Source organism: Crocodylus siamensis, chromosome 6 (genome assembly GCF_052110815.1).
Source record: "Crocodylus siamensis isolate JL-2025a chromosome 6, ASM5211081v1, whole genome shotgun sequence".
In the NCBI taxonomy this organism is placed as follows: Eukaryota; Metazoa; Chordata; order Crocodylia; family Crocodylidae; genus Crocodylus; species Crocodylus siamensis.
In genome coordinates, this window is record NC_143400.1 from 90,797,190 (window position 1) to 90,822,482 (window position 25,293).

The window sequence follows — 25,293 nt, forward strand, 5'->3', positions numbered from 1 at the left end:
TCGGTGTTGAAACCCATCCTATTCTCATCTGCCCACCCCTGTAACCTGTCCAGGTCTGATTGTAGCCCGTTGCATCCTTCCAGTGTGCCCACATCCCCCCACATCTTAGTGTCATCAGCAAATTTGAACAGGGTGTTTTTTACCCCCTCATCCAAGTCACTGATGAAGATGTTGAACAGTGCAGGCCCGAGGACCGAGCCCTGGGGGACCCCGCTGCCCACATCCCTCCAGGTCAAAAATGACCTGTCCACCACCACCACTCTCTGGGTGCGGCCCTCCAGCCAGTTAGTGACCCATTTGACTGTATAGGTGTTGACACCACAGTCTCCCAGTTTCTTAATGAGAACGGGGTGAGAGACAGTGTCGAAGGCCTTCCGAAAGTCCAGGAAGACGATGTCCACTGTTATCCCTGCATCTAAGGATTTGGTGACCTGGTCATAGAAGGCCACCAGGTTGGTCTGACAGGACGTGCCTCTGATGAACCCGTGTCGTTGCCCCTAAGCATAATCTCCCCTGCTGGCCCCTTGTGGACATGTGCCAGGATAATTCTCTCAAAAAGCTTACCCGGGACCGAGGTAAGACTAATTGGCCTATAGTTTCCCGGGTCTTCCTTTCTCCCTTTTCGTAGATGGGAACCACATTGGCCCTCTTCCAGTCCTCTGGCACCACACCAGAGCACCTGTAGTCAAGAACCCAATTTCTTATCCAAATAAATTATTTGGTACATGTTTTGTTCAGTTCTACCCTGGATACTTCTTGGGTACTGGATACTTCCTGCTTGTTGCTATGCAACACAAAATCCAGAGAGGAAAGGCCTTTTTTCACAATCACTTAAATTCAAATACATTTTTAGGCTTTGTATGGATGTAATGGATGAGTTGCCTGTGCCTACACTTACAATACAATCCCAAAAATGTAGTCACTCAACAAAGCCATACTCAGACTCTACTCTGACGAACTACACCCCAAGATGATGACAACAGAATCCCTCTGGTTGTCAAATACAGCCCCAGCTTGGACACCTTGAGTGCCAGGCTCAAGGTGCAACCTGGTGGCCACCTATAAGTTTATCAGGGGTGACCACCAGGATCTGGGGGAACATTTGTTCACCAGAGCGCCCCGAGGGATGACGAGGTCGAACGGTCACAAACTCCTGCAAGACCGTTTCAGGCTGGACATAAGGAAGAATTTCTTTCCTGTCCGAGCCCCCAAGGTCTGGAGCAGCCTGCCAGCGGAGGTGGTTCAAGCACCTACATTGAACACCTTCAAGAGTAAACTGGATGCTTATCTTGCTGGGATCCTATGACCCCAGCTGACTTCCTGCCCTTTGGGTGGGGGGCTGGACTCGATGATCTTCCGAGGTCCCTTTAATGTCTATGAAATCTATGAAAATCATTAATGACCTCCAACCACCCCCAGAAAATGATGACCGTCTCAAGATAGCCACTGGGGAGAAAGCTGTGCTGGCTTACAGACAACCCCCTAACTTCAAAGCTGTGCCCCCTTCATCAGTACAGACCACATCATCACTGGACCAAATAACACAGACTATAAACTGCGCCTCTACCAACATCATAGGCCATTTGCCTAACTGAGCTGTGCCTGAGCAGGGGCCTGGGGCTTCCCTCCGCAGCTCTACTGCCCTCCAGGACCACTCGGGCTGGGTGCTTATAGGTGGATGCTGCCTGGGGGATGTTGTTGCCACCACGGAGGGAAGCACTAGCTCCCCCCTGCAGCTTGGAGACCGCACAGCCCACTGGCAGCTCACCCACCCCTCCCTGCCACCAGAGAGGCAGGTAAGGATCAGACCTGATCCTTATGTACATACCATGGGGGTTTACTTTCCCCTAAATTGAAGCAGTGTTTTTAAAGACCCACCACTTCCATTTAAGGAGAATTAAACCAAAGTAAATTCCCATGGCATGTACAAACACCCATATACTCCACCACCTGCTTACAGTGTCCCTCTGCTGTCTACATTGGACAGATGGAGCAATTCCTACATGAAGGAATGAGGGCACACCAACCTGACATCAAATTAAAAAAACACATGCAAGGCAGTGGCAGGACACTTAAACCTACCTGGACAGCCCGTCACTGGCTTCAGAGCAGGTGTTCTTATATAGCAAAACTTTAAGAGCTGAGTTTTTCAAGCAAGAAATCATCACCAGACTGGATTGTTAAGTATGGTCTAAACAGGGACTATGGGATGCTTGTCCCATTGCCTGGATTAGCTTTTATGGCCCCTTTGTCCCTAGGGGTTCATTACTTGTTTGCCTGTCTCAGCACCGCCCCCTCTCTCCCCTCTCCCTTCCCTTCCTTTCCTGTCTTTTGTATTCAGATCCCTCTATTTGACAGCCTGCTCTGTGCATGGCCTTTCATAGCGACTGCCAAAATGAGCCTTTACTCTCAACAGCTTATGCACCTCTGAGCCTCCTGCCACACATTACATTTAAGACATGATTAACCATTTAATCCCATTTTTAAATTGTAACCTGGCCATGCGTTAAAGCAATTAATGATGTCATAAAATAAGGCATATACCACAAAGTTCTTTCACAAAAACTGTGTCCTAGGTTTGTGGCTGGTTCTTACCACGGTATTAATTGAATGCGTGGCCAAGTGCGTTCCTGTGGCTGGGAGTCCTGTCAGGAGATCTAGGCTCCCAGCCACGGGAGAACATGGTGTGCCCTTGTAGCTGGGGGCCTCATCAGCTGTGGGCTGTTGCCTCGAGGACCCATGGTGTGACCCCACTACTGGGAGCTCGGGTCAGTTGAGGGGGGTCTTAGCCACAGAAATGTGCAACGTGCCAATGCAAGAAGAGCCTGGGATCGTGATCCCAGGCTCCCCCGACATTGACAATAAGGTGTGATGATATTTGGTGCTTGATCTCATAATCACACCTCCTGCCATGCCTGTGTGGCAGGGCAAGAAGTGCAATTGTGTGGCTTGTGCATCAGATCCCATTGCACCTTTACCTGCTCATCTGGCAGGGGTTTGATTCAGTTAGTCTATAAGGTGAATCTCTATCTTGCCTCTGCCAGTGTTATGCTTGAGTGTTTTCACTCCTCTAAAATGGAAATACATGAGGCTTATCTTGCACAGTTGTCTTTGTACTTTTACAGTGATTATATTTAACTCTGAACTGGAAAACAAAATACAGCAAAATGCAAAAAATTTCCTACATGAAAAAGGTGATGAGTCAGATGTGATCTTTAATAACTTTGCCTGTGTTGACTTCAGAGGCAACATTTTAACAGCAAATCAAAACATTTTAGTCTTCAAGTCAGGCTGAGTCATACATCAGGCGCTGTACTTATTTTCCCATACAGTGGTTCTGTATGTAAGATTATAGCCACTTAGAAGAGGCACTTTGGCCTCTGGTATTCAAAAGGTCAGGCAAGATGTCCTTTAAACTCTATGAATCCAGAATGTATCCTCTCCTTGCATTAGGGCCAGAGCTGGGTAATCCATCTCAGATGAAAGGCAAGGTCTAATGGTTCTACTAAACCTCATAACTCACCAAATGTGAGTAATCCTGGAGGTTTGAAGAGTTATCTCTATTTAAAAAAATTTCTTGCAAGTTTTGTGCACGTGCTTTCTGATGTTTGGATGTGGAAGAAGTGCAATCTCACAAGAAGAATAGTTCTCAGTATTTCTAGCCCCCCAAAATCCCCAAATGCAGTGGAAATCATAAAGATATTTATAGATTTCCAGACTAAAGAGGTTCAAAGTAAGAATCTGAACTTTTGTTCCATCAAATATAGGGAATTGCATTGCAGTCGGGGAGTCCTTATCTCTGCAGATCTGATCATGGGTTCCCAAATCTTTATCTGATTTGGCATTAGGTACTTAGAGGCAGTAGATACTCCGTCACTGCCGGAACCGGGAAAATATTCATACACCGTTGTTGTTTTTTCCCCCGAGTAAAAATTCAGACTAGGTGACATCAAAACATTTAACCAATTCCCGTCAATTTCACGGAATTGTTCTTCTTGAGGGGAAAAACACAGCCCAGAACTGAAAAAATCAAAACACTTCACTTCGACATTTTCAAGCCAAAATGTTTTGATTTTTTTTTTAGTTTCAAATGAGATTTTTATTTCAAAATTTCCTTTCAGTTGTGTTTCAAAACCATTCAAAATGTTTAAAAATAGGCCGAATGGAGACAAACTGTTTAAAATTTTTCAAAATGAAATGCTGCCTTTGACTAAGGAGGGAATTTCCTTTCATTTGTTTTCAGCCAAAATTTGGATTTTTTTTTTCTTTTCAAAATCGTCAATGAAGTGAAAAATATGTATTTTTTTTCTAGCACTCTAGTTAGCCCCTTGAGAAACTTTGGACACGGTACAGCAAGACGGTGATCAGCCTTGACCATGGTACAGCAAAGCATATCAGTGTGCTTAATTTTTAAGCCTGAGAGCAGTCCCATTGAAAGCAACAGGGCTGCTTGTGTGCTTAAAGTAAAGCAAACATTTAAGGACTTGGCTGGATTGAGGTCAGATTACTCAGCGTCTTGCAGAACGATAACCTTTTGCAGACTTCCTTTCAATCACTCTGGTTCAAAGGAAGAAAATTCTTTTTGTTATCATTCCTCTTAAATCTAGACTGCGCGCAATCAGTATAACTCGTAAGTGTTTACTCATTGTCCATGATTGAGCTCTATGTTTTTAATGAAAATTAGTATACCATTTTAATTTGGACAAGAGATGGTAAACAAATTTTGTTACAGTTTACTAGATACCACATTTGCATATTGTGGTGTGTTCTGCAAACTGAATTCCATTTGTTTGTTATGTTTTATTTTTGTACCGGTAATAAACTCATTAAGGCAATAACCTTGTTTAGCAAAAACACCCCAGCATAATGTTAATAAATTGTAATAATTAATATTAACAAATGATTTGAATCACTTACACTAATTCAGCGTTTTGAAGAGCCCAGCACTTTGCAAGTTAAGTGATATTTTCATAATAAAGTTTAATGAGAGTAATTATAAATGGAGTGTATCAGGAACTAACATAAGATCAGTGAATGTAAGATCAGATGAGAGTGTAGTTAGCTCTGAATACGTAACTTGGCAATGATGCACTTTCTGCAGGGTGCAAGACGGCATAAACATTTGCATGAGGTCTTCAGTTAAACTCAATTTTCTATTAAATCCAAAAAAAGGATTGCTACTTGCATGGGGGTGATTTCTTTTCCTTATTGGACCAACTGCATGGTTGGAAAAAGCTAGACAAGCTTTTCAATGCAAGACAGTCTTCATCAAATCCATCAACTCGTCAAATCCATGACTTCCTTAGGCTTGTAATTGTTTTGCTGAAAACGATGGCCAACTGGAATCTTACCAAGTGTAAGAAGATGAGCTGGGATCTGCAAAATAAAAATGTATGGAGAGCCATGCACCTCTTAGGCAACCAAGGATCCATCTCTGGGGTCCTTTACCACTCCAGCTAAAAGATCATCTTATTTCCTGTTTAGCTGCATGGGGTCTATGACACACAACTGAAGAGTGTCAATTCTACCCTAGAGAAGGCAATGACATAATATGTCTGTCACTTAATTTGTTACAACAGGTTTCTTAAAAAAACAAAACTTTTTGTTGTCATTTCTAACAGCAGAACACAAAGCTGTACAACAAGCATGTTTTAAAAGATGGTAACTTGTTTCTACAAGTTGTCGTTTTACCCCTGATAAACCAAAGACCTACTAAAATAACCAGTTCTGGATGGAAGTTATTAAATTTGATCATTGCCCTGATCAGCCTGAATTGAAAGTGTAGGAAAATTTCAAATTCTTTTTTTTTCTCTCTCTCTCTCTCTTTTTTTTTTGGGCGGGGGGGGGGGGGGTTGGGTGGGGAGTTGCTTTGCAGTTATGTGCATGTTGTTATTATCTCTGTTTCAAAGAGATGCACTCATTTGGAAGAAAGACAAGGCTGTTCTGCTGAGCCAGAGTTCTAGGTAACCCAGGAAGACTTTGCAGAAAGTTGAGAGTGAGTTTCTTTGTTCCAGGATATTACTGAAGGGAATCAGCAAGGGCCTCCAGCTAAAGAGTGTAAGCTGACCTGCACTATGTGAGTGCAGGAGGTCAGCCATTTGATGTGGGATATATCTTCAGGCTGGATCTCAAATTGTGACTTCCTGCAACTCTGACCCATGCACCTTTCAAGTACAGTGGAAGTCTTCATATGTCAGTAATTCAGTTTCTTAAGCCTCCCATGTCTCATTTGCTTCTCAGCTGGCTATCCTGGGGTTGAAACATTAAAACAATCATCTGACATTTTCCATCATCTCTCTGGCAAAAGGAATTTTATTGGAATATACAGATTTTTTTTTTTTTTAGAAGAAAACCTAATAAAGTGGCTCAAGCTTTTCATGGCTAAGACAATGCCTTGAAATATGGCTCCAAATCTCTGGTCTCCATATATTGAATGCTAATTGTATCTTATCTGTCATCAGTTACTGACATTCCAACCACTAAGCAAGTTAATCTAATGTCTCGATTCATATACACCCCCATTTGAGCCTCTTCACAATTCAGTCAGTGTTTAAGTGCTTAAGTATCTCAGTCCTCCTGTTGTAACCTTTTCCCATCCTTTAACTTTTCTACTGGCAGATGCTTTCTGTTTGTGAGCGGTGCACTTTCTGACTGAGATGTTGAAAGTCCACTGAAATATCTGTTCGATCATTCATTAAGGGGAGGGTGGAGAGCGGATGTGTAAGTGGGCAGATTCTGGCATGTGTTGAACCAGTGGAAATTCTCCTGGTCTTTAGGGGGGTCATTTTGGATTTCCACTGGTTTAACAGAAGTTAGACTCTGCTTTCAAAAGCACTATGCCATCTCTTGAGAAATGCACACATTTATTATCATTATAACTCGTTCTGTCTTCTTCATTACTAGTGTATGCTTACCAGGCTTACATCCTACTTTGAAGCAGATGGAAGCAAACCCAGTGAAGTCACAGTGAAGGCACAGCCCCATTTTACTCAAATGAGAATCTGGTCCTAGTAGGATCATTCCATTTCCAACTGTTATATGCAATTTGTTTAAATAACAATGAGATTTTTGGGTGGTCTGAGTTCTTACAAGTATGTGTAAGAATATTCTTGGTTCAGATCCATGTGGAGTCCTCCTTCAGAGTCATTTTTTTAAAGTTTTGAATATGAAATAATTCACAATTCAAAGCAAAAATGCACGTTGAATCATCCAAGATTTGCCTTGTTGCATGCTCAGCTCACAAACCAAGGTTGAAGTTTATTCCAAATTAGTGTAGATTACTGGAAAAGTCACTAAAGTTCTTGAACATTTGGACAAGTCCATGCTGAAATAAGGTATCATAATGAGATCTGAAACCAGTTTAGAATCTGTAACGGGGGGCCTGCTCAGGGCTGATCTTGCTGTGGTCCGCCCATCTGTTTCTGGGCTAACTGCCCGCCTTTTCACCTGCCACGCCTTGTTGGTAATGAATTAATAGATGTCAATTAAGTGGGAGGCTGCCCATTTCCTGCCCTGATGCCAGGGGGCACTATCTACGGCTCCATTCCTCCCTTACACCGCAGCCCAAGCCCAGCAGATGGCATCTCGATGTTATCAGTATCACTGGTCTCCACACTGGGCCCCAGAATCCTTCTAATTGACCCCCGCCTGGATTCCTCTCCTCAGGCAGTCTTATCCACCTTCATACTAGGCAGCATAGCTCCCTGAACCGCTTCCCCTTTGAGTGTGGTCCCCCCGGGACCTTTGCCTCACTGGCCCAGGCCCACCTCCAGGCCAGTTGGAACCCCAGGCCCTCAGCTCTTGGGCATTCCTTGTGGTGGACCCCTGGCCCTTTGACCCTTCTGGTCCTGGCCCCAGCATTGACCAGTCAGGTGAAGCCCAGACAGGCCTTTTCTCTCTCTCAGGGGGTCCACCCTCCGGACCCTACACAAGGGGGTAACCCACCCAGTTGTGGGGGCTAGGGGTTAAGGTGCCCCGACCCACCTTTCACTGGCGTGGAAACTGACCTGGTATTTCCTGGGGGGTCCTGCACCATTGAGAGCCCCACCAGGCCACCCACTTCTGGCAGGGTGCAGTTTTAGGTCTTGCCCAGGACCAGGAGCCTCCTTACCATCCCCTACTGCTCCTCCCTTACCTCCAGATGATACCAGGATCCCTCCAGCCAGGCAATATTGTTGCCTGGCCTCCAGCAGCAGAACTGCCCTGATTATATGGGCAGCCCCAGGTTCAAAATGGCTGCCCTCATCAGGCACCTGGTAGCTGCCAGCTCCAGGCTCTTAAAGTGGCAGGGACCAACAGTGCCCTGCCACAGTATCCTATCAATTTTTTTGTTTGTTTGTTTTGGCTTTTGTTAACATTTTTTGGAACTAATTTTTAACTAATCCCTGATTTCAGCTAAGAGTATAAAAATGGGAATGAAGGCCAGCATATATTGTAAAATACAGAAGTATAAGGGGACAGCAGATTCTAGGACCCTGCATAGGATTGCAGGGCTAATTCTGATTATTTTAGTGACTCCTGATGATTCATAGATTCATAGATTCATAGATGCTAGGGTCGGAAGGGACCTCAACAGATCATCGAGTCCGACCCCCTGCATAAGCAGGAAAGAGTGCTGGGCCTACATTACCCCAGCTAGATACTCATCCAGCCTTCGCTTGAAGATCCCCAGGGTAGGGGAGAGCACCACCTCCCTTGGGAGCCCGTTCCAGACCTTGGCCACTCGAACTGTGAAGAAGTTCCTCCTAATATCCAATCTAAATCTGCTCTCTTCTAGCTTGTGGCCATTATTTCTTGTAACCCCCGGGGGGACCTTGGTGAATAAATACTCACCAATTCCCTTCTGTGCCCCCCGATGAACTTATAGGCAGCCACCAGGTCGCCTCTCAACCTTCTCTTGCGGAGGCTGAAAAGGTCCAGTTTCTCTAATCTCTCCTCGTAGGGCTTGGCCTGCAGGCCCTTAACCATACGAGTGGCCCTTCTCTGGACCCTCTCCAGATTATCCGCATCCTTCGTGAAGTGCGGCGCCCAGAATTGCACGTAGTACTCCAGCTGTGGTCTGACCAGCGCCCGATAGAGGGGAAGTATCACCTCCCTGGACCTATTTGTCATGCATCTGCTGATGCACGATAAAGTGCCATTGGCTTTTCTGATGGTTTCGTCACACTGCCGACTCATGTTCATCTTGGAGTCCACTAGGACTCCAAGATCCCTTTCCACTTCCGTGCCACCCAGCAGGTCATTTCCTAGGCTGTAGGTGTGCTGGACATTTTTCCTCCCTCGATGCAGCACTTTGCATTTCTCCTTGTTGAACTGCATTCTGTTGTTTTCTGCCCACTTGTCTAACCTGTCCAGGTCTGCTTGCAGCTGCTCCCTGCCCTCCGGCGTGTCCACTTTGCCCCATAGCTTAGTGTCATCTCCAAACTTGGACAGAGTACATTTCACTCCCTCATCCAAGTCGCTGATGAAGACATTAAAGAGTATCGGTCCAAGGACTGAGCCCTGCGGGACCCCACTGCCCACACCCTTCCAGGTCGAAACCGACCCATCCACCACGACTCTCTGGGTGCGACCCTCCAGCCAATTCTCCACCCACCGGACTATGCAGTCATCCAAGTCACAGCCCCTTAACTTGTTCACCAGTATGGGGTGGGATACCATATCAAAGGCCTTCCTGAAGTCCAAGTATATGACATCCACCCCTCCTCCTGCGTCGAGGCGTTTTGTAACCTGGTCATAAAAAGAGACTAGATTGGTCAGGCACGATCTGCCTGCCACGAACCCATGCTGGTTTCCCCTCAGCATAACTTGCCCTGCCGGGCTCTCACAAATGTGAGCCTTGATAATTTTTTCAAAGACTTTGCCAAGGATGGAGGTGAGACTAACTGGCCTATAGTTGCCCGGGTCCTCCTTCCTCCCCTTCTTGAAAATGGGAACCACATTGGCCCTTTTCCAGTCCTCCGGGACTTGACCCGTGCGCCACGAGCGTTCAAATATTTCCGCCAGAGGCTCTGCAATGATGTCGGCCAGTGCCTTCAGTACCCTCGGATGGAGCTCATCCGGGCCTGCCAACTTAAAGGCATCCAGTTCCTCCAAGTGACCCTGCACCACCTCAGGGTCCACGCATGGAAGTCTGGTGCCTTGCTGCTGCCTCCCTACACTCCCAGTGAGAGACTTGTCATGCCTCTCGCTTAGGAACACTGAGGCGAAGAACTCGTTGAGGAGTTCAGCCTTGTCCCCTCTGTCCGTCACCAATTGTTTCTGCCCATTTAGCAGGGGTCCTATTCCTCCCTGGGCCTTCCTTTTACTCCCTATATATCTAAAAAACAATTTCTTATTGTCTTTTACTTGGGTTGCCATCCTCAGCTCCATGGTAGCTTTGGCCTGTCTAACTGCCTCCCTACAAGCACGAGCAGAAGAGGTATATTCCTCTTTGGTGATCTCTCCCTGTTTCCACTTTTTATGTGCTCCCCTTTTGGCCCTTAGTCTGCCCTGGATTTCTCTGGTCAGCCAGGGAAGCCTCCTGGCCCCTTTCCCTCTTTTACCTCGCACGGGGATCGTCTCGCTTTGTGCTCGAAGGATAGCTTCCTTAAGGCACAGCCACCCTTCTTGGGCTCCCATCATTTCAAAACTACTACTCTGCAGTGCGTCCTTCACTAATCGCCTGAGTTCGCTGAAATCAGCTTTCTTAAAGTCCAGCACGTTCACCCTACTGGTTACCTTACCCACTCGACGCCTTATGTTGAATTGTACTTTTAGGTGATCACTGTCCCCCAGATGGCTACCGATCTGTAGGTCCCCTACTATGTCATCCCCCGTTGCCAATACCAGATCCAGTAAGGCATTCCCCCTAGTGGGACCATGTACCTCCTGCGTCAGGTGGAGGTCCTGTACACAGGTTAGAAACCTGCGTGAGCGGTGGGACTTTGCTGTCTGTGTCTCCCAGCAGATGTCCGGGTAGTTTAGGTCCCCCATGACCACCGCCTCTTTAGCTTTTATGGTCTCCGAGAGTTGCCTCAGGAGCCCCAAATCTATTTCTTCCCCTTGATGTGGGGGTCTGTAGCAGACCCCTACCACCAAATCCTTTTCTCCTTGCCCCCCATTTAGCCTAACCCACAGTCCTTCTACTTCCTCATCCTTTGATTCTGTCTTGATGAGGGTTGATGTATATTGCTCCTTAACATAGAGCGCAACCCCTCCCCCCTTTTTCCCCACCCTGTCCTTTCTGTACAATCTATAGCCCTCGATATGTACCGCCCAGTCATGGGATGAATCCCACCAGGTTTCCGTCAGCCCCACTAAGTCATAGGCGTTTAGTGCAACCAGGAGCGCTAGTTCATCCTGCTTGTTCCCCATGCTCCTAGCATTAGTATATAGGCACATGAGCCCTGCGACTGGTGCCTTTGCTGCCCCCCCGCTCCAAGTCCCAAAGGGCTCTTTGTCTCTTACCTTCTCGTTCCTTACCTGTGCCGTATTGCTGTCCACCCCCTGTCTTTCATGTTCCCAAAGCTCTCTTTCTTCAGGCTGGGCTGTCCTTGTTGGTGCCACTTGGTTTGGTGGTCCACAGCTTCCCCCGCCCTCATCTTCCCCTCCCCCCGACGAGCCTAGTTTAAAGCCCGCCGGAGGAGATCCGCCAACCTTACCTTTGGGGGACAGGTGAAGCCCATCCCAGCTGAGCATGTCCCTCGTTGTAATGTGTGGGTCATTGTCCAGGAAGCCGAAGCCTGCCTCGAGACACCACTGCCGAAGCCGCCAGTTGGTCTCTCCGATGCAGTTCTCATGCCGTCTGCCACGTCTGTTCACTGGTAGGATGGAAGAGAATACCACCTGTGCACCGAATTCCCTCAGCACGCCGCCCAGAGCCTGGTAGTCCGCCATCAGGTGATCGGGGGTTCTCCTGGCCGCATCATTAGTACCCACATGGACAAGGACCATGGGGTAGTAATCGATGGGCTTGATCCTGGCCTGGATTACCTCCGTCACATCCTGAATCTTAGCTCCAGGCAGGCAGTAGACCTCTCGTGCTGAAGGGTCCTGGCGACAAATGGGTCCTTCCGCACCTCTCAGGATGGAATCGCCTATGACGAGCACGCGTCTCCTCCTCTTCTGGGTCCTCTCGGATCTCTTGATCTGTTTGGAGTGTGAAGAATGTGGCGTTTCTTCCTGCCCAAGGGTTTCCTCCTCCCGTTCCATCTCCTGCAGAGTCGCCAAGGCCTCGTACCTGTTCTCCAGTCGGACTGGAGAAGCTGGTACCTGCTCGCTGCGAGCTGCTCCGGTCCTGGCTGTGACCGTCTGCCACTCTGCTGTGGAGGTCCTTCCCTGGGCTGCTTCTTCCTTGGGTGCCTGGTCCTGCAGGGAAAGGAAATAACTGTCAATTTCCTCCTCCGCCTCCCTGATCCCCCTCAGCCTGCTAACCTCCTCCCGGAGCTCCCTCACCTGTGCCTCCAGAGCCCTAAGCCAGGCACCTGCCGGACAGGTGTGGGGGCTCCCAATCTCTGCCCCCCCCGGCCCTGCTGGGGATCCCCCGCAGGCCAGGAGGTAGGGGGACATCAGCTCCCCCATGGGCTCAGTCTGGGTGGAGGCCTCAGACCAGCCCCGGTTAGCCTTGTCCCCCTGGGCAGAGGCCCTAGCAGCACTCCTCGTAGACACCATTCTAAGCTGTTGTTTGTAGACCTGTGTGGTGTCTACGTCCTACCCGTACAGGAGTCCCACTCCTGGCCCTCCCGGCCCGCCCGCCGGCGTGAACGCCTGCGCAAACGCCAGCGCGCTCTTACAGAGCACGCCTGTTTGCGTGCTCTGTTCGCGCTGTGCGGCTCGGGAGCGCGGCTCCCTACCGGCTCAGCTATATGGGACCCGGGGGGCTTCCCCTCCGGATCCGGCTCAGCTGTGCCGAGGCCCTCCGCCCCACTTACCTTCGGGGGATCAGCTGCTGCTGCCCCCGCTGCCGATTCCTCTGCTGCTGCTGCTGCTGCCGCCGCCGCCGCCTCCGGTCAGAAGTTAGTTATGGGGCACACGTGCGTGCGGGACACACGTGTGCCTGATTCCTCTCCTTCCCGCTGCTGCTTCCCGATCAACTCAATCTAATTAGCTCTAGTGCCAGCGTAGCAAAGAGTTTGAGTGTCTCTTGAAGGCAAAGAAACCCTTGAGGAGAACCAACCTGTAGAGAAATAGGCTTGTACCTCTGTTAATTAAATTAACAATGATAGTGAAGTCTGGGAAGGAGTTGTGTGGACTCTGTCCACCGTGTAGGCATAGTCTATTTGGAGCAAAGGAAGGAATCCCATTCCTCACAAGAAGGTTCAATTAGGAGTTTGAAGTTGAACATAAACCAATTTGAATGCCTTTGCACAGCTAGTCTGAATTTCTCTAGTCTGGATATCAGGCTGGGTGCTTGTAAGAACAGCCTATATTGTGTAATGGTAGTACTTCCCCTTCCACTTCAGGAGGGATAGTAGTTTGGCTACCGCCCAGTTTTTGTCATCTATACCATGCTTGCCTATCCCTACGTATAGCATTTTATGTGCTAGATTCCTTCTCCTGCTTGTACATAATACCAAACCATACTGTGGGCTGCTAGATGCATTGAATAGCAATAAATAGTACCTATTAAATGCACACCCCATCCTGTTGAACCCAACCCAGCAGCGGCAGATCCGAGGTGGTGCAGTCACACTGCCCTTCCATTCCTGTCCACCCTGAGTGCAAAACTTCACTGCCTGCCAGTGTCAGTAGCATTTCTATTCAGGCAGCAGTGAGAAAGTCACATGATTCATAACTCTTCATTCAGGGTCTTATAGATCCTCTCTCCCTTTTAATGGTTTTGATGTTCCACTAATCAAAGCTAAACTTTTTTCTGTAATTCTGCTGCGTATTAACTGTTCTTCTTCATGTATCTCTTATTTCATACCTGTATAGGCCACTTTTAATTCTAGCTAAAAACATTAATTCAGTTGTAGAAACATCAGCTCAGGTGAATATCAGCTCAAATGTGGAAATAACTTTCAATGAGGCATTAGATGCACTGTAAAAATGCCCAAGAAGGCTAGATTTTGTTATGATTCTGAAAGAGATATACATGTAATTCAAATAACAATAGAGCTAAAAAAAACACCATCTTCTGATTATGTTTTGCCTAAGTTGTTTCATTTTTATACATAATATATGATATAGCAAATTCATACCCATTCTAATCAAGTTATATTTGTTTCTGCTTCAGCCTTAAACTGATTAGCTGGAGGCCCCTAGCATATTAGTAAAGCTTGTAGTTTCTTTTTATCTGGAGAAAATTGTGTGTTGTCTTATGTGATGATGCACCACACTATCTGCACCTCCCTCTCCCCTTCAAAATCCTAGATCTGCCCAAGCAACCCAGCATCTGTGTTTAGTCTTTTGCCAGGTAAAATACTAGTGCACATCAGTAGGATTTTCTGTGTGTGTGTTCCAGGATGTCTTAACTGGAATAGGAGCATTGTCGGCGCTGATGCATCCTGATTTCCATTTACTGTGCTTTAGCTGCAGCCTTAGCTTTCTAAGGAAATCTCCATTGTCAGATTTCCACAACCATTTTTGTTCTGATGGTGCAGCCTGTAGCAGAGGAGCAGACTCGCTGTATTCTTTCTTTCTATCTCTCTTTCTCTTTTTATTTGCAAGTGTACATTTTGCCTTTTGCAGTATTGCCAACTCTCATGATTTTTGTTTTGGCAACACTGTCTTTGTTCAATGCCAAGGATCACTGGGCCAGACCTTGAAAATTGTTTTTAAGTCCCCAGTATAGTAAGGACAAGGTGCGTTTCTTTTAGAACAAGTAAAAATGTGCCACGTGTCCTGGAAGCAGGTGATCTGAAAATTGCCTATCAGAGCAAAACATGAAAATTAAGATATTTTCAAATGTCTAGGAATTTTGCCTCTAGCCCTAACATGACACATTTTCTGAAGTATGCAATTCAGCCAATGGCTTGAGACAGCCCTGGAAGCAGATCCTGGCTGTCATCCCTATCACGTTTCATTACAACTGTTGAAATACTGCAAGCATGTTATTACGCTATAATAAAAGGGGTCCTCTCCCTCCCTTTGTGACTTGCAAATCTAGGAGTGATAACGTGTGTCGTTCATTTCATGGCAGAAATCTGAGGAAAGGGGTCCTTCAAAATGCTTAATTATATACTGTACCTATAGCGGCTTCTCAGAAATATGGAACAAAATGCAGGTTAGCATAGCAATCTCACACTAAAGTGTTTAATCGGTAAAATTAATGTAAAAATTAATTTTTCTTGCAAGATTGCTTTTGTAAAATGGCCCAAACAAATGCCCCTCTCTGCAGCATTGGTCAGACCGCAGTTGGAGGACTGCATCCAGTTTTGGGCACCATACTTCAAGAAGGATGTTGATAGACTCGAGAGTCCAGAGGAGGCCACTCATATGGTTAGGGGCTTACAGGACAAGCCCTATGACGAGAGATGGGGGGGACCTGGACCTCTTCAGCCTCCACACGAGAAGGCTGAGAGGTGATCTTGTGGCCACCTACAAATTCATTAGGGGGATGCAGCAAGGGATCGGAGATGCTGTGTTCACCGGGGCGCCTCTTGGGGTAACAAGGAACAATGGTCACAAACTGACAGAGAGCAGATTTAGGCTAGCTATCAGGAAAAACCTCTTCACGGTAAGGGTGGCCAAAAGCTGGAATGGGCTTCCAAGGGAGGTGGTGTCTTGGGGGTCTTCAAGAGAAGGCTGGATAGGCATCTGGCTGGGGTCATCTGACCCCAGCGCCCTTTCCTTCCTCGGCAGGGGGTTGGACTCGATGATCTGTTGAGGTCCCTTCTAACCCTAGCATCTATGAATCTATAAAGAGATTTCCAAAATAGACATAAGTGGGAACAAAGTTAGCCCCTAGAAAGGGCAATGACGTTGGGATTATGTTTTACTGTGAAATGGTTGGGTTTGCCCTTTGAGTCAAAGTAGGAGGGCTTGGCATAAACACAAGCCAACGAAGTAATTTTTCCCTTTGGTTTTCAGCTTCTTATTAGATATGTAGGACAATACGATTAGAAGGGGCCTCTTGAGCCACTGAGTCCAATATGAATTGCACTAGAAATTATCCATTTTAACATCTCACAAAGCAACCCTATGCAACCAAAACCTGAAACACCCTACAGTGTGCCATATATAAGAAACATTTCTGCCACAGAGATTTCTAGAGAACTTAAAAGGCAGGACCATAGGCAGAGAAAGTCTTCAAAATATATAGGAAGCATTTTAATGTCACTTTGTCCTACAGCTGCTCCTCAAGGACGTGTGGGCTTTGCAACTTGTAGGGGTAGAAGATCAACTCTTCTGCAGTCGAACGCAGAGTGATAGAAATGCTAGCACGTCGGAGGGAGAGCCTAACAAGAAAGCTGTTTATTCTGCAGATTATAGTCCTGTTAAAGGAAGTTCCACTCGGCCAAACAAAAGAGTGGCCGCTGTATGGCTATCACTGAGATAGCGAGATGGGAAGGGAGGGTATTTTCTTTGTGTGGAGACATTTTTGTTAAAAGGAGTTTCTGATATGCATGTGCCTATGGTAATTTGAAATGCACTGAAATCTGGTACACACTGAATGCTGAAAAGTCTGGACAGGAGGATGAAAGAGGGAGTGATGTTTGAGAGAGACATAGGTATAAATATCGAGAGAGATCCCTTAGCTCTGGAACGTTACTCTCTTTGGATCCAAAATCACCTCTTAATACCTCCTTAAACCAATAGCATAACTAGGGATGAGTAAGCAGGGCACAAACTCCAGGTGCCAGTTTAGAGGGGGCAGTTGAAATGAAGGCAGAATGGCAGCCCCTGCGGTGCCCATGTCAGAGTGGTGGCAGCCCATGCACCCGTCAGCAGTAGCTGGGGTCTTTGAGTCTCCAAGGCCAGATGATAAGTATCTCTAACACTCAAGGAACTGCCCCCTCTCCCACTCACTACTGCCCAGGATGCCAAGATAACTAGTTTTGCCTTTGCTTTGACCAATAAGGTCTTTGGGAGGACTGGATCAAGGAATTGTACTGGGTTTTCACAGTGGTGGGTGGGAATGTATCGAGATGTTCTGAACTACTGGCCGGTTTATTTAATCCAAGTCTGCTTTGGTGTGGTGGGGGATTTGTTCTTGCATACGTGGTTTTCCATGATTGTCAGGGCCCATGGCACTTCTCTCTTTTTTTGTAATCAAATTGAAAGAAGCAGCAATGTTGACAGGGCAGATAAATTTAATGTCTGTGAAGGTAAGGTCTCCGAGGGAGCCTGCTCATTGTAAAGACATAGGAACCAATTGCTAATTGCATATGTTGGATTAGAATCAGGAAAGCATTACATGTCACTGTGCGTAGAAAAGGCATGAGAAGGATGTGGCCAAATCCTGAAAGGCGGTGAGTATCTGCACCCCCCCCCCCCCAATAAAGTTGATGGGACATTTAGGCATACAGAATGTGATTCACTATATTTACTAGGGATCATCCCGTGTAATTTATTTTCACTATATTTACTAGGGATCATCCTGGGGACAAGTTCAGGTCACAGAAAGCACAAGAAAAATCATGTGCATTTCAATAAGAGTTATAAGCGAGTGTCTGGGAACAGGATTTGGCCCACTGCACCTTTTCCCCCAGAAATTTGAATGCCACCTGCAAGAGTGATGCTTACTAAACTCTTTACCAACAGGAAATACATGTTGGATAGCATTAGTCAGCATCCACCGCGGGGGGGGGTGCCTAAACATGCACATATGGGTGTTAGAATGGAAGAAATAAGGACAAAGGGGTTGTAAGCAAGAGCCTCAAGGTCTTTTCCTTGTTTAATTTCTCATTCTAAAAAACAAAAATCGATTTGTGCATATGACAGTGTAGGGATGTGGCACAGGGGCAGCAGTGACTTCTAGTAGCCGTCACAACCGTGATCGCATGGCTGCTGGCAGTCGCCCCTCCTCCCAAGCTGACAGCCAGGGTGGTCGCCCTGTTTGCCCCCTCCTCATTATGCCACTGTGTGTATAACATATTGCAGTGTGCCAGGGCAAGATTGTTGCCTACTGTGTAGGCGTGTTAATTGCTATATCTCAGTCTCTGAAGCTGCTGCTTCCTTTTGGCAGTCTATTCAAGCATCCCCCACCATTGCAAAATTATATAAAGCTCAGACCTTGTAATAAAACAACTTGATACTGGTAAAAGAGAGATGAAATGTGTAAAGGTTTGGAGTTCTGCTCACATAGTCTCCCTTGTGAAGGGCCCTGCCACCAGCAATTCCACCCAGCAGTCCTCTTCTCTCAACACCTGGTGGTGTCTTTTTGGGGAGGGTTATCTGTACCCAAGATCATTTTGGGATGCGAGGCATGGTCCTCCTTCTGGTGTCTCTTCTGCAAATGTCTGTAAAGCAAATAAAAAAATAACATCTGCAAACTCTCCTGAACACATTGGGTAGATTCAGGTAACCAGGGATGGATCATGAGGAGACATCACGTGACTTCAGCCATTTAGAATCTGGCCCATCTAGGTGTAACTTGAAAATGCATCAAAAAAATAAACCTGAATTGAAATTTCATAGTTTCATAGTTTCTAGGGTCGGAAGGGACCTGAGCAGATCATCTAGTCCGCCCCCCTGCCATGGCAGGAAAGAGTACTGGGGTCAGATGACCCCAGCAAGGTGTTCATCCAACCTCCTCTTAAACACCCCCAGGGTAGGAGCCTGCACCACATGCACTGAGACCAAGGTAATGAGAGATGATTTCAGAGCCAAAGTCAATGAAATTTATGCTGAGGGTTGGCTGGAAATACCTGAAATTTGCTGCAGGCAGTCTGTAAATTAAAAAAGGGGGCAAATGCTGAGTTTTGAATTTTTTAAAGAAAATTCTGTACAGCCTGAGAGTCTGTTATTCCCAAAAAGCTAGAATTGGTTGGGGGGGGGTTTCTGCTTTTCTTGGAAAATAAGAAGTTAAGATTAAATCTGCAAGATGCTGAGTGGCCTCAACACCTTTTAAGAGCCCATGGAAATCAATGGAAAGACTGAGATTAACCTTATTACAGTCCATCCTGGTTCAGAAAGAAATTAGGGAGAAGGGAAAATTCACAGGTCAAAGACAAAAAATGTGGAGGGTAAGAATTGAGGGTAGAGGGACAGGTATCCAGGTTGTAGCTGTATCAGTCTAGAGGAAAAAGCAATCCACACTCATAATAGAGATGATATCTTTTATTAGACCAACCAGATTTTTGCAAACCAATTTCTTTAATTGCAATCTTTCAGGCACAAACATCAGGCATTGGAGAAAAGATTGTAAAAGTTCTCCTGGGTAGAAATGAAAGTTCAAATTTCATAGGATTTGACAGAGGGGTCAATGGATGGAAAAACCCTCTGGGCAGCAGTTCTTAGCTAGTAAGGAGTTTCAGCTCTCCTGGACAGCTGTGAACTCCTATGAAATATGAACTTTCATTTCTACCCAGGAGAACTTTTACAATCTTTTCTCCAACGCCTGGTGTTTGTGCCTGAAAGATTGCAATTTAAAGACTTTTTTTTTTTGCAAAAATCTTGTTGGTTAGAGGGACAGGCACTCATTGGTAAATTGTTTACCCTATAGAATAGCAATGTTCAATAAGTTCAAATCATGTTAGGCAGGGGGTTGAAGTATTTGGAAGATGAAGGGGAAAACTTGGTATGAGGGGGAGTAGGTGGTCCACGATGAGTGCGCAGAGCAGGAGAGTTCATGAATAACTGGCTAACTTTGAACCTCCTCCTTTTTTTGAATGGGCTCCAAATTCATCAATGATGATAACTCCTAAGATTTAACAATGCATGTCATTTAGGTGTCTGCTTTCTAATATTCAATTTCAGGCGCAAGAAATTCGGTACTGTAGCAAGTATAGCATGGGGATTTGTTTGACTCTTATATGTTGGGATAAGAGGGAGGGCTGCTATTTGCATTAGGCAGAGAAGGATTGTGAACTATTATCTTACCTTGTTATCTGAGCTAGGAGTGTACAAGGAAGTTTCTTCTACTAATGGTTGAGCTGCTCTTCAGATAAAGCCCTCCACTAGATCCCTGTAGCCCTAATTAATCAGCTGTTAAAACAGTAGTTGATAAAGACAGGCTTGCTTAAAGTTCGAATTGCCTGCAATTGGAGATAACAGGTGAGTCCCTTTTGGCAGACAGATATGAACATTAGAGAGTGATCTGTTTTCAAAGCAAACGTGGCACTCAAAGAAAAATGAAGGTTCAGTCAAGGAACTGACAGAGAAAAACACAGTAGAAACGAGTGTTTATTTTATGTGATGAAGCTATCCTTACATTTATTGTTCTGGGCAGCTATTGAATTAATTTTTGTTAATCTTTGTGGTGCCCACAGTATTATCAAATCTCACGCACCAAGAGAAATTCATTCTCTCAGGGTGTGCTTTCCAATGGTAATATCGCTACAAGTAACAAATCTGATTAACTGGCACAGCAATCATGATCAAGTTAAGCTTTTTTATTTCTATGAGTGTGTGTATCTATGACCATATGATTTGAGATCCCAAAGATCTGAGTTCAATTCCCAGCTCTTACGAACCTTGGGACTCATTTGGTCTTAGACCTTGATTGCTTTTTTTGTGGGGGGGAGTGTAGAAAGGGGCATGGGAAAGACAGGACTTCATCTTGCTCTCATTCAAGTCGAGAGCAAAACCACCATCAAAGATAATGAATTCCTAATGAAGAATAGGGCTGTGCAAAACAGCACCATTCCATTTTGACTCACGTTTCAACAGAACAGCGCTTTGTTTCAAATTTCATTTTGATTTGAAACTGCTGTTCTGTTTTGTTTCATCGAAACGATTTGACTGTTTCAATGTTTTGCCCATAGGCTATAATGGGGAAGCTCAAAACAGCCTATAACTTTGTCATTTTTGATTGGGATGAAGCTTGCAGGAATGGTAGCCCCTTTTGAGGGCATGAAGCCTCCCAAGGTTCAAGGAGATAGGTGCAGGGGGGTTGGGGAAACTGTACCTCAAAGTCTTGAAAGCAAAATTCATGTCATATGTATGTCTTAAGCTACAGCAGGGTCAAAACTGCAGGCATGCTAGCTCCTGCTGAGGCCACAACACCTGCCAAGTTTCAAGGTGATAGGTGCAGGGGTTTTGGGGAAACTGCACCTCAAGCTGTGGACAAGCAAAACTTGTGACATGGGCGACATTGTGTTAAGGCTCAGCAGGGTGAAAGCTGCAGGCTAGCTAGGCCCTGCTGCAGCCACAACGCCTGCTAGCAGTCAAGGAGGTAGGTGCAGGGGGAGTCTGGGTTCTGAGGCCCTGCACCTCTGGCTGCTGACAGGCAAAACTCATGACACGAGTGGGTGACAGTGTGCGTGTGTGTTAAGGTGCACCCTCACTCAGCTGACACCAAGGCAGAAAGCAGGGCAGTTCAAGCAATGCTGCCTTTTATGCAGTTTTTGCATCCCTCCCCCAGAGCACTGGGATTGGCAGGGGCCTCAGGGAAGGATCACAGTCACTGGCCAGTTACACAGTCAATAATGAGAGCACTCCTCCCCCCCTGCCTTCCCCCTCCCTCTTCTTATTTTAGTTCCTGTTTCCCTGCAGGCAAGCCTGGCTTGAGCTTCAAAACATTTCGACGGGCCTTGTTTTGTTTTGAGGCTGTATGGAAGCTCTCTGTTTTGTTTCGATTTCACTGTTTCGAGCTCAAAACGAGTTGAAACAGAGTTGAAATGAAACTGCTGGCAAAATTTTGCACAGCCCTAATGAAGAATTTTACTTTTGACTTCAGCGGCAGAGCTGAGTAGATGAATAGATTCATACAACTTAGGAACTGGAAGGGACCTCAGAAATCATCAGGTCCAGCCCCCCCCCGCTCAAGGCAGGAGAGTATGCTGAGGTCAGAAGACCACAGCAAGGGGTGCATCCAGTCATCTTTTGAAGATTCCCAGGGAAAGTGGCTGTTCTGGGGGGAGTCTATTACAGAGTCTGGACACATGTCAAGAAGTTTTTCCTAATGTCTAATCTGAAGCAGTCCTCTATCAGTTTATGACCATTATTTCTAGTGGTGCTTTGGTGAACAGATGTTCTCCTGGTCCCTGATGTTCTCCCCTTATATACTTATAGGCTGCCACCTCCCTGAGTCTTCTCTTCTCCAGGCTGAACAGTCCCATGTCCCTCAACCTCTCCTCATATGGCCTATTCTCCAGGCCTCTACTCTTTCATGTGACCCTCCTTTGGACTCTTTCCAGCTTCTCCACCTACTTTTTGAATCGTGGTGCCCAGAACTGGATGCAGTATTCCAGTTGTGGCCTCACCAGTATTGAGCAGAGTGGGAGGATGACATCTTTAGTCTTGTTTGTGGCTCATGTTCATTTTATGGTCAATCTTGAACCCCAGGTTTCTTGTGGTTGTGGTGCTGGCTAAGGTAGCACCACCGAGCCTGTAAGTATGTTGTGGGTTATTTCTCCCCAGATGGAGCACCTTACATTTCTCAGATTTAAACATCATCAAGTTTAGATCCACCCACTTTACAAGCCTGTCCAGGTCAGCCTGTCCTCCGGTGTGATTGCACTTCCCCATAACTTGGTGTTGTCCGTGAACTTTGCCAGTATGCATGTCCAAATTGTTGAAGAAGGAGTAGGAATTTTTTTGACAATGTTTTTGTTTGGAAAATGGTAAGTCAGCCAAACCAAAGCTTTTTAAAGAATATATGTGCATGTATGTACGTATCCGTGAGTGTCAACCAGGGTGCTGGGGTGATCCCAGGTGCCATGAGATCTTTTCTAAAGGGTGGTGATATGGGGTGCAGCACAAAGTTCCCACTGTTGGATATGATACATGAGAAATCCAGAGATTTTTAAATAGGAATCCATAGTGTTAAAACAGTCTGACCTGTTGCGGTCTTTCAGCTTTCTTTGCAGCAAAGAATTGCTCTAATATTTTTCTTTAGTCAAAAATAAAAAGGAAGAGCTGGCATTTTCTGAGAGGTGCCTTGAGTCTAAAATGATTGAAAACCAATTATATAATATATATAGATAAGCTTATCATTGGGAGGTTTCTTTATCTAGGATGGAGCTTATGGGGAGAGAGACCAGCTGTGACTGGGAGCTCAGCCAGAACATAGGCGACCCAAATCAAGTCACTTTTTTGCCTGCTTGGAGGCAACAGTTTCAGTAGGCAGGACTGACTCTCATACACTAGTGGTAGCATGGTTTCTTGGGGTGTGGGAGATCGAAGTATTTCTTTTCAATCAAGGGCTTGATTTGAACCTCTTCCTCCTATACCCCAGTTTGGTGTCCTTATCTCACCCAGCTATAAGGTCAGTGTTTTTCTTGCCTAAATAATATTTAATTAGTTGTCAAATGAAACAGTTCCAAGAGGAAAGAAAGAAAGAGATGGGCTGTGTAGCCCACTGGGGTCACTAACCTGGGCTGTGAGATGCACTGGTTCAGTCTTGAATCTGGCTGATTTAGAGACATGAAGTAAAAATATTAACTTTGCTTTCCTTTTTCTTTTTGCATATGTTAAAAGAGAGGTGAGAGGCATGTGTTGTATGGGGGTACAGAAAGAAGTCAGGAAAGTCTTACTGAACACAAAGCCTCTTTGTTAATTTAAGTTTCTAATGCTTTTAGAAGATGAAGAAGGCCTATTTTTAATCTTTATAATACTGTTAATGAGATATATTAGAATATAGGTTGTTTTTGACGTTGTCCTGCTTTTAGCCTCATTTCAAGACCCACCTCTATTATTGGTTTATTTGTAATACAGTTGCAGGCACAGACCCCAGTCAGGGTCGAGGTTTCATTATGTTGACTGTCATACAGAGAGAGGTAGTTAGTTGTGCTAGTCTGGAACCGGGCAAAAGGCAGGGGAGAGTTGCACCTTTTATAGACTAACTAAATCACAGATGCATGGCATAAGCTTTCGTAGCAGGGGGCTCAGTTCACCAGACCGCCGTGTCGTCCGAGATGCACTGCCTCAAAGAGTAGGTAATCTAAATTAAGTCCACATGTAGCAAGTGGTTGTAACAAACACCTTGGAAACAAAAAGGAAAGCCTGATTGGAATTCAAGTTGTTCATACTTTTGTATAACCTGGTAGCTAATAACAACAATTTCAAAATCGGGGCAGCTAGACAATTTTGACTGAATAGACACAGCTTGCACGTGGCCTTCCTCGAAACGGACGCTTGCTTAGTATCTTATTGATCCATTTCCTCTGGTTCTCCTGTACTGGGTATCGAGTGCTCGGTTCCACCGGAACCCTGTTGCTCCACAGGAGTCGTGCCGGGGTAACTGTAGCACCACATTTTTTAAAGGATCAATCGTTTACCTTTTTCCCCACTCCAACTCCTTCCCTACTTCTTCTGAAAATGCTAAAGGGGAAAAAAAAACCCAGGTGTCTGCTTTTTGTTTTTTAAAATCTAGTCATTCTGGGCATAGATTTCTGGGGATTTTCATTCGTTAAGTTGGGCCCTTATTTATCTCGCTGCTTTATCTTGAATAAATATCTGTGAAGCTGATAACTTTATTCCCAGCCCCACTTTCCTGTGGCCTTACAATAGCTTCACAATAGTGTGAGGCACTAATCTGGAGAGATTTGGGTTATTTAGATAGAGCAGCCATAAGCACCGACCTTGGAGGCTGTGATCCAAACCAACCCAAAGGCTTCCAGTTCATGCCTGAGAATCTGCTGCCACAAGCCAAGATGGATCTTGGAAACAATTAGTCATCTAGCAAGCAAATAATACAGTGGTGCTTTTGGTCCCTGTGTTTTATATTTTTCTCGGGTGTTCATGTACCACATGCTGGGTGACAACATGAGAAGTAAAATAGAAGTAGGTCTTTCTTCAGAGAACCATTTACAGCCAAAGCTCTCATTCCAGCTATGTGTATACAAACTATATACACCAAAACGTCCTCTCCTACAACTTGGGCTCTTTCCTCCTCCTCTTTCCTTTTAATGATATAATTGCTGCTGCAGCATTAAATAGTTCTGTTTCCCATATCTGTCCCCCGGTGCCTGTTGGCTGGATGTTTTTCTTTCTGTTTTCACATTCATGTGTCGCAGTCTTGTCTGCATTGGGTAGGCTAGTTGTGTCTCGGTGGGTGTCATTGTGTTAGAAGACAACCTTTCCCCTCAGGGGGACCATTTGATTTCAGCGTGGCACCAGCTGCAAGGGGCAAGCTCATTTGGCTGAACTTCATAAGTAAGTAAGTCTAGGTCCTTTATTTGAACTTTTGGCTCATGACCCGTAGCAACTGTCCCTGTTCCCCTTCAAGCGTAGTGCCTGCCTGGTTCTCTGCTCCTGCTTTATGCT

At 45.8% G+C, this 25,293-nt stretch overlaps 1 long non-coding RNA gene across 1 annotated transcript; it reads right to left on the reverse strand.

Annotated features, from left to right (window-relative positions):
• Positions 1 to 12,012: 12,012 nt before the first annotated feature.
• On the reverse strand, positions 12,013 to 13,048 carry LOC149863142 (uncharacterized). The gene is made up of 3 exons (XR_016442944.1): positions 12,912 to 13,048; positions 12,221 to 12,348; positions 12,013 to 12,129 (listed from the first exon to the last, which is right to left on the reverse strand). It is a non-coding gene; the product is annotated as an uncharacterized LOC149863142 (long non-coding RNA).
• Between the last annotated feature and the right edge of the window lie 12,245 nt (positions 13,049 to 25,293).